The following is a 10,277-nucleotide window of genomic DNA, read 5'->3' on the forward strand; positions in this document are numbered from 1 at the left end:
ATCATTAGAGACTCAGAACTCTGTGGTAAGGACAGTTTTCCATTCAAATCCAAAATCTCCATGGGAAGGATAATGCATTTAGAGTAGCTGCTAATACTTCGGGGCACGTCTCTTTGGAAGCTTGCCAATGGGACAGCTAGCTGAAGGAGGCTCCGAATCAGATGAGATTCACAGTAGGGAAATGCGGGTAGGAGACAGTGGAGAAGTCCGCAGTCGGGATCCGTCCGGAGTCAGAAGACTCCATAGGCTGTAGGGAGATACCAGTCAGCTGGATCTAGACTTAGAATCTGTAGCCCCCTTGTGGAAGCTTGATAACAAATGACTGCTGGAACTGAAAGGGAATTAGAAAACCATCGGATTCAATCCTTTCATTTTAGAGACAAGGAGACTGAGGCCTAAGTGCCTTGCCCAAGGTCACACAGCTGTTTAATAGTGGGATCTGGTCCCTGATTCCTGTGTGGTGCCTTTTGTCTACATCATGAAGACAAACTACACAATTTTGCCTAAAATGGCACTGTGCTCAGGTTCCAGCACCATGTGAAAGTGAGTGAGATTGATGAGGTGGTTGAAACAGTCTATTTGGGAGTAGAAAATGCCTGTCCCTGAGGCTACACAGTCATCCTCTCAGTAATCTTTGGGCAAATGGATCAGTGTGGTCTGTCCCCATAGAGCCCACAAGAAAGAACCTTCTTACACTGTAATTCTGTCGAGGCAGGTTGAATTGATTAATTGGGCTCAAAGTCCTGGTTGAGGATATTCACAGAGTGATTTTGTGGCTGAACGTGTAGTCATAGATGAAGACAGATATCAAGTGGACCCTAAGTGGGTAAGAATGTGAAAGATAGACCTGTAGAATCTTCTAGGAGGTTGCTGGCTACATTGTCTCTGCCTTCTCCTTAGGCACATCTGAAGTAGTTTCAGTATTAGTATTTTAGGATTTGTTCCTGAAAGTCTATTTGGGATTCCTCTTGATGGATCCAGCTTGCTCATTGTAGCTGAGTAACTGCTGAGCATCTCCCTTCCACCCAGACTTAGCACTGTCTGAGTTGGTACCAAGAGAGCCTTGTTTCCTGAGTAGTCATTTCGGGAACTGCTCCTCAAACACAAAGGTACTCATGAAAGGTATCTTGTCATAATGCAGATTTGACTTCAGTGGGTCTGGAGTAGGATTTAAGATTCTGCCTTTCAGACAGGCTTCCAGAGAAAACTGATGCTGCTGGTCCATGGACTACATTTTGAGTAACAAGGTAAAGTTCCAGATGAGCCTTCAGTCTGGCATGAGAAGAGGCTGGTGAAGTTCACTTAAGCAGGTTTTTTTCTCTAACCCAATCAAAAGAGTGTTTAACCAGGACCTTTCTGGGCCCAGGGGGAATATTATTGAGCCTATTAAAGCACTAGCAGTGAGCATGAATCTTTGCACCTAAGCCTTCTTTAATCAAATCTGCAATATTTGTAGGTGGGACTGTTTGCTTGCACAAACACACTGCACTTGCCCACAGTAATTAGGTAATTGAATTGCAAACAGTAATTAGCTGCCTAACTGCTTGCTTGTTCATGCAGGTATCCAATTTGTTTTTGAAATGTGGGCTTCTACTGGTGAAAATGGAAGCTGCCATTAAAGACTGTAAACAATTAAGAAGGCCCATTGACAACCTGGCTGAGTGAGGGGCTGGTACATACATATATTTTATATATATATATATATATATATATATATATATATATATATATATATATATATATATATATATCAGCTACTGTGATTATATTTTCTTTGTGGCTCAGAGAATCTCAGTTCAATCATGCCACTTGAGAAAAATAAAAGCTGCTATTGGACTCCTGTTTTCATGTCTTAGGAATAAAATTAAAAATTATGTGCTGTGCTGTGGAGTGACAGCTGGTCTGCTGCTTCCGCTGTGAACTGACAAGCTTGCTTGAATTCCTGAGAGCTTCTTGAGAGCGTGTCTCTGAGCAACCCATCATGAAAACAGGTGAGGGCTTCCGATGCTGCCTCGCCCATGCTAGTGGAATGTGTGGGCTCCAAACATGGCTGAACAAGTGCAGTTCTCTTTTATTCTATGATGATTTTCATAACAAAGAGAAAAACAACTAGAAATCAGAGACATTAGCTTTTCTGATAGGTAAATTGTTGTCCAAACTTCCCAAGAACCTTCAGAAAGGATGTTAGATAGTTTCTTTCTATTCTTTAGGAGCTGTTAATTCTCTTAAAATATGTCTTAAAGTCTCTTCTTCCTGCCTCCTTCAAATGTGGAAGCTTCTAATTCTCCTGTATCCCTGGCTGTGGGTCCCTGAGCACCAGTAGCAAGCTCTGTGGAGGTCAGTACATCTATCTCATTCACATCACGCCCTGAGGCTCTTCTGAAGCTGTTTCTAAGGGGTGACCTTGAACCTGCTGACCTACAAAACTGTTCAGCTGAGTTGTCCCATCCTTTCTAACAGTGGGAAATCTTTAGAACACACAAGCATCTTGAGTGAGAATCAATGGTGAGTTCTTATTAGCATAAAATGATCTTTATAAATTATATGATAGTGTTTATTTGTTAATCCTACCTGCTGAGTCCTGAGTCTTTCAAGTTCCTTCACAAGACAATAGTTTTGACTGGATTTTAACCTAAGGGTTAATTTTTTAGGAGAAAAAAGCATTTTGCTAAATCTCCCTTCTCTCTGGCTCTTTCTTCTCTTTCCCCCTGCCTCCCTTTTAAATAATTGGTGCAAAACCTTTGTATGAGCTCAAGCTTGAAAAGATGTCTATACAAGAGGACTTAAAAACATTCAAACTTGATCATTGAAATTCATCTGGCTTTAGTTTCATTATGAAGTGCATTATAAGGTTGGTGGTCAAGGCTGTTACTAGAGCTTTCAGAAGTGGGAAATGGGAGGTGTCATTAGAAAAGGATACAAAGGGGACAAAAATCAAGGACTTTTTTATATTCAGCATGAAAGAATAAATTGGGATGCAGAAAACTGTTTTTTTTAAAATAACAACAAGGGAGCAACACATATGTTAGATGAGAAATTGCAATATCTCTGTGACAGAGAAGTCAGGGTATAGTTTTAAGACACCCCCCCATTTTTAATATATATATATATATATATATATATATATATATATATATATATATATATTAGTTGTCAATTAATCTTTTGCTTTATTTATTTATATATGTTGCTGAGGATAAAACCCAGGGCCTCACACATGCCAGGCAAGTGCTCTTCCACTGAGCCACAACTCTAGCCTCCCTGCCCCCATTTTTTAATAGCAGCCTTTAATAAGCACCCTGAAAGTTTCTTTAGTATTATCCCTTCTACAGAAGGGACTGCAAAAATCTAGAGAAGGATTTCTCGGGGAGTTTTTTGCTGTGTCTCTATGTAAAGAAGTGTAAAACTGTGACCACAGCACCGATCCTGGTTCTTCCTCTCCATGCCATCTGTAGTTGCCTAGTTTGGCCATAATCATCTTTCTGCTGGGACAGTAGAGATGGTTTCCCATCCATCTTTTTTCTCCTCTTATGCACACTGTCTATGCTGTCACCCGAATTACTTCTTTAAAACAAAAATCCTCACAATACCCTAAACATTTTCTGATCCCCCGAAGATAATCTCCATGCTGTAGCCCAGAAGGCTATTCACAGTCTGGCTCCTGATTCTGAAGGCAGATGTCTCTGTAGCCCCTCATCCATGCCTCCAGCCCCTGTGTCACACTAAACCTCTCAACATCCCCGAGGTGTGTCACATCTTCTCCCTATACTATGTCACCTGGTCCAGGTGATGGGGAATCAGACTGGGGTAAAAACAGGAACCAGATGCAGGGGATAGTCAAAAACTTCAGACAGGAAAGGAAGAACTTGTGAACAGATAATTGGGAGTGATTGTACTTTAATCCCTTCAAAGGTTTATTGAGTAGAAAGAACACTTGTCTAAATAAGCTCAGTGCATGGTAGTTATCCATATCACATTGCTTTATAACCAACATTCAAGGAATTATATTAGCCTCTGGGCTATGGAGCATATGGAAGTCCAGATGGGTGTAGTATTTTTTTCCCCTTTTCATTTTGTTCCATTTGCGCTGACGGTATCAGATTTCCCATCTCCAGAGTCGCTGCTTGTACTTGTAAACAGTTGAGTTTGGTGGAAGAGTGAGGGGGAAAGGCAGAGATAAGTTTCATGAAGAGAGGCCAGAGTTCACCTTCCTTCCTACTGTCGAGCAATAGACAGGTATGGTGAAATCGGCTCCTCTGTTGCAGGAAAAATTCAAGGTTTGGTGCTCTTCAGGAGAGACTCAGTTTATAACATCTTTAGCTTCATGGAGCTGAACACATTATTTGGTTGAGTTAACTTTTCCCTTTAGATAAGCTATAATCCAAGGATGAGAGTGAAGTTTTAGAAAGCAAGGATCTGGCTGCTTATTCCCCCTTCTCTGCCCTGATGCTCCATGGGGTGGGGCAGGGACCCTTGGTCTTCAAATAAAGAGGAATGACCTTTACTTCCTGGAAGCAGTGGGAGGTACTTCTTAAGTTCTGTGGTGTGTCTAATTTCTGCTACATGCTTCGTTCTCAATATTCTTGGCAAATGGGTTGGGGGGAGAGGGGCAGGAATCTTTACACAGAAAGTAAGGCCTTGCAGATACAAACTTTACATTTGCAAAGTTCACAAAGGAGACACACATTGTTTTCCTTTCAGCCACACAATGTAAGTGAGCACATATTCACTCACCAATAAGGAGGACACCAATAAGGAGATCACCTCACCAAGAAATTTAATGAAATGGATCATGTCAGATACTTAATGAGTAAAAACAAAAATTACTCTGTACTATGTAAAATATAAAAGGCACCATTACTTCAGGACATGTGTCCTTTTCGCCAGCTGCTATCTGGGGAAGGCTCTTTCCTGATTGGGATTCAGACAAATCAAACCAAAGGCAAATTCAATCAATGGAAAGTCAATCATTTTCAGAATTATCTCCTTTAGCTAGATAAGAAAGCATTATAACTAGACTGTATAGGGAAATGGGAAAAAATGAAAGACTCATGATTTACGATAAGATCAAACTGCCTTTCTCCTAGATAGAATAGGAAGAAAATCTGAAACAGATTACTCAGAAAACCCAGAGGCAGTGATTTTGGAATTATACCCCAGGTCTCACTCTGACCATGTCTGCTCTAGAACTCCACTTGGGGAGAAGGCACATTTGCTCACTTCAAACTGAACAATTGCTGGGTATCCACTACCAAGATGGGAACTGGCAAAGCCCAGTGAGTATGCAAATTCCTGATTTTACAGGGGCCACCATCTGGTAATAGATGCAAACAAGGATGGGCAAGATGGCAGCCAACACATAGATGGATATGCTATTCAAACTTGAAAATCTGTGAGCAGATCTTCTGTTCTTCTGTGAAGTTTCTAAAGCTTTGATTCTTACATCTACACCCTGTCAATTTGCATAGCCATCTTCCCTCTACCCCCACAGTAGAAGAAAGGGGCTGACACTCTTCCTGTGCTGAAGGGGTTAATGCTGTCTTGCAATCCATATGTTGCTCATTCTTCTTCCATTCAGGCAGATGACAGAGTTGGAACTTTTACCATTGAGCAAGACAAAGCCTCCCTTCATCCTTTAAGCCAAAAGAACATGAAGAATTCCTATGAGCAGGAGAGTCGTGACTATTAGAGCTATCAGATCACTCTCACCTTGTTTGCTGTTAAGGGCTAAATTTTGTCCTTTTCCCAAATTCCTGTGTGGAAACTCTAATCTCCAGCATCTCAGGATGTGACTGTTTTGGAGACAGGGACATTAAAGAAGTAATTATGTCAAATGTGGCTGTTGGAGTGGGCCCTATCCTGTTTGACCAGTGTCCTATTGTGATGATTAGCCCAGAGAGAGCTACTGGGGATGTCCACATTGAGAAAAGACCATGTGAGGACACAACCAGAAACTGGTCACCTGCAAGTTAAGGGGAGATGTCCATAACAGATGGTTCCCTATGGCCCTTTGAGGAAATTAACTGCAGGCTCCATGATCTTGGACCTTTGGCCTCCAAATCCATGACAAAATAAATTTCTGTCATTTCAGCCACTCAGTCTGTGGTCTTTTGTTATGGCAGCTGAAGCAAACAAATATACATGCCTTTGCATCTGTGGAATAGTCTGTGATCCAATAACCCAATGGATTACCATCTGAACAGAGAGAAACCTTACATCTTCCTACTTCACATTTAGACAAGAAAAGGTATTTGGTTGATTATTCTGCCATTTCCCACAGCCAACAAACTGAACACCTTATGAACATTATATTTACTCTTTGGTGATTTTCTGAATCCATGGAGGTACTACTAACTTTGTTTCACATGCATTGAGTTCTTTAAAAGTAGCGCCCAGAAAAATCTTCCAATATTTAATATTTTAATATTGAAATGCTTGAAGAGAGGGCTCAGAAATAAATGACCACTTCAGATCTGTTCTGGCTCAGTGATCCACAAGCATACCTTGAAAGGACTTTGATCTTCCCCAAGGCTTATATGAATTCAAAGTAGTTAGCATTTCTAAAATATCATCTGCGATTTAATTTTTTTTTCTATTGGATGAGGTTGAAAATCACATTTATAATATTTAATAATCAGGAGATTGACATGTAAATCACCATTGTTTGAAAAAGCTCACTGATGCAAAGATGTAATTTTCTTTCTCCTCCTCAAACCAGTAAGAAAGCAAATAACAACCTTCTTGTAGTCCTGTGGTTAATAGATTGAAGATTTGTGTTGGGAGACATTAGAAATGCTATTTTTTCTGGAGCATTCTGGTTGATAAAGTGCTAGATAAAGCAGGCTTTTTACTAAAATTCATTTCCTCTGCTTAATGACTAATTGCAGTGAAATAGGCAAGGCTTCAAAATCATGTCTTTTCTATTTGCATTTTTTCCTTCTGATTCTTCGATTTAAAATTCCAGTTGTGCTAGAAATCATGATATGTCTAACACTTTTTGAAAATTATATAGATCAAAAAAGAAAGCATGTTCATAAAAAGCTTTGATAGTCTCCTTCTAATAAACCCCTTTTTAGACATTTTTAATTTATACAGAAAAGTAATGTTCAGTTGGGAAATGCTCAGATATTGTGCTTTAAAGCCTCAATTTATGTGATCAGCTTGATCCACATGGTGCACATTATCCCTAACTTGTTGGCAGAGGGAAAAATTTAGCTTGATAATATTTTCTATCCTTCATGAAAAAAAAATATGCTTATTAAGAAGCCGGGAGGTGATTCTGTGCTGCTCCAAGCAGAGGTACGGAGCTCAGTGGATGCAGAATTACTCTGGGTGCGCTAAGCAGACCTTTGCCTGTCTAATTTTCTGTTGCCTTGTTTCCTGAGAGATTACTAATCCCTTTCTTATTTTATAGCCAAATCCAATAGCAACAGAAGACAACATCTGTGTTCAATAGGTATATTTTTGCCAGCTCGCATTAAATAATTCATTATGGATGTTTGTAGGGCTGAAATTAGCCTTTATTAAATATAGAAGCAGGCATCATCACATTCCCTGATGAGAGCAATCAACCCCTTTAATGATTCCTCCCTTTAAGTGGTATTTGTCAGGACTTTTAATTTTTTAAAAACACTTCTTATCCACCAACTGTTATGGGCTGAATTGTGACCCTTTAAGAGAAGTTTAAGTCCTAATCTCTGGTGCCTGTGAATGTGATCATCTTTGGAAACAGGGTCTGTATAAGGATGAGTGAGGTGCTTGGGGCAGACCCTAATCTAATTTGACTCATGTTCTTACAAAAAGAGGAAATTTGGACACAGATATAGACATGAACAAGGGGAAGTTAAGGAGAATGCTACCTACAAGTCGGAGGCCACCAGAGGCTGGGGGTGTGTAGGACAAAAAGGGAGGGAACGAGAGGAGAGGGCAGGGAAGGGAAGGTGAGGATCTTGCATGTCAATCTCCAGGCAAAGAACGAGAGGAGAGAAAGGGCAATGAGTAGATGCTCTCATAGCCTTTGGGAGTTCTGAAGACTTCCAGCCTCCACAACTTTAAGACTATGACTTTCTGTTGTTTAAGACACTCAGTTTGTGGTACTTTGTTATAGTAAGCCCAGGATATGAACAGCAACTCCTTTTGAAGTCTTTCTATGGATTACATGTACTTCCATGTTAAATAACCTTCTCACTTAAAATTGTATCCCAGATACTTCCTGACCCCTTTGAGTTTACTTTCCTTCTTAACTGCTTATTATTGTTTAAAACCCCAAATTTACTTATTTATTTAATTTATTTATATTTTTGGTTACCTTTTCCCCTCAGTAGAACTTGAACTCCATAAGGTCAGGGATTGGTTACTGCTTAATGATATCCTCCACAGTGCACAAAATAGATACTTTGATATTTGCAAAATGAATGAATAAATCACTTCCTTTTCTTTGTTACCAAATTCCATTCCACATAAACATCAATACCCATCTTACTCTGAAAACAGCAGGTCCACAAAGACGATGCAAAGAAAGAAAGGAAGAAGAAGGAGGAGGAGCAACATATAAGAGACTGAGAAATTTGCTAATCTATTGTATTTGAAGCTACAAGTAGCACAGAGCAAGATTATCATTCTTGCTCTCTCACTCTCTCTGTTTCTGGCTGCCACGAGGTAAGTAGCTTTCCTCCGTGAGTCCTCTCCACCATAATTTTCTGTTTTACCACAAGCCCCAAAACAACAGAATCAAATGACTATAAGCTGAAACCTTATCCAAAGAGAAGAAGAAGTAAAAGATGGTGTTAAGAAGGCCCAAAAGGGTCTGTATGGTTCTGGACAAGGAGACGATCAGATCAAAGAAGGCTGTGAGTTAGCTCTGTGTATTCAAAGCACATGTGAAAGTTGTGCTCTTGGGGATGCAGAACCAGCTTGTGGTTCTGCCAGTTCTCTGCAGAAGAGCACGGAAATAATGAAGGCCATGCAGAGTGAAAATCCCAGGAATCCAGTATGCGAACTGTTCTAAGAAATGATGAAGACTGGGATCGTTAGGGAGCACTTTGAAAGCAAGGATGATCGGGAAGAAATGAAAAAGTTGAAATGGAAATTGGCCAGATTTTACTTGAAATTAGAGCAGGGGCCTTGGACAAAGAACCGAATAAAGTAACCAATGACCTTCCTGAGCTCCATCCTCTAGGAGCAAAGGCTGCCTCAGAAGAAGAAGAGGAGGAAGTGGCCCTGGAAGCCATGTAGTCCCAGCTACCACACTCCACAGTTAGCATTGCCCAGCTGGGCCCTAAGACTCTCCCTATGGTCCACCACATGTATGTCTTGTACTACCTCTTTGTTGTGTGGCGTTGCATTTTGCAGAAGGTTCTGTGTTAGTATCTGTTCACTTTTTCCAAGATTTGGGGATCTTAAAGAGATTGTTCTTATGAAAAGATATATCATTCGGGAATATAAGCAGCAGAAGTATCCTATCAGGGAGATGGTGAAGAAATCTCTTTTCTTGTCAAACAATCCTGAGAATAAGAGTTAATTGCCTGAATGTTGAGGACTGTGTGCGTGCGTGCGTGTGTGTGTGTGTGTGTGTGTGTGTGTGTGTGTGTGTGTAAAACACTACATAAATGAATTTTAATAAAATTCTGCTTTACCAAAAAGCTTATTATACCTTAGGAAAGATCTTTACATCTTTTATTTCTATTCAGCCCTACACTTTGGTGTCATTCCATTCCAAGTCCATGAGATTTCTATAAGTATTGAGTAACATTTGTTTCCTAAAGGATAGCACAGCAATTTTGAATATCCATATTTTAGCTGAAATCTTTGATTTTTGACTAACTGCTCACAGAGAAAAGTCATGGATGTATAATATGCTTGGGTTCAGATTTTCATTCAGTACACTTCAGTAGGCATCATGCATGAGTGGGTGAGTCATCAAGACTCACAGGAAGGTTTTGAGAGGTTTTGCATGACTTTGAAATTACTATCTCAAGGGAAAACAAGTAATGCTCCATGGAACTGACCATACTGGGCAAGAGGATTCTAGTATTTGCATGAGATTTGAGTGCCCAGAGAGAGTCCCTTTCTTAACCTCTTCTAACCTAGAACAGTATGGCTTCCCAAGAGTTATGTTTGTTTTGTGTTTTTTTTTTTTTATCAATTTCTCTCAGGATTAACTCAGTACAATTACTGCCTTTGATCACCATGTTTTTATGTTGCTTAAATTGAAATTTATAATTCACTTCTGGATTATATTTCCAATCCCAGAGCAGAGAAGAACAATAGTTTCAAAT

At 39.9% G+C, this 10,277-nt stretch overlaps 1 pseudogene; it reads left to right on the forward strand.

Moving 5' to 3' along the window:
• The first annotated feature begins 8,810 nt into the window (after positions 1-8,810).
• LOC143389079 (charged multivesicular body protein 3 pseudogene) lies at positions 8,811-9,234 on the forward strand (annotated as a pseudogene).
• Positions 9,235-10,277: the final 1,043 nt, after the last annotated feature.

Source organism: Callospermophilus lateralis, unplaced genomic scaffold, assembly GCF_048772815.1.
Source record: "Callospermophilus lateralis isolate mCalLat2 unplaced genomic scaffold, mCalLat2.hap1 Scaffold_43, whole genome shotgun sequence".
Lineage (NCBI taxonomy): Eukaryota > Metazoa > Chordata > Mammalia > Rodentia > Sciuridae > Callospermophilus > Callospermophilus lateralis.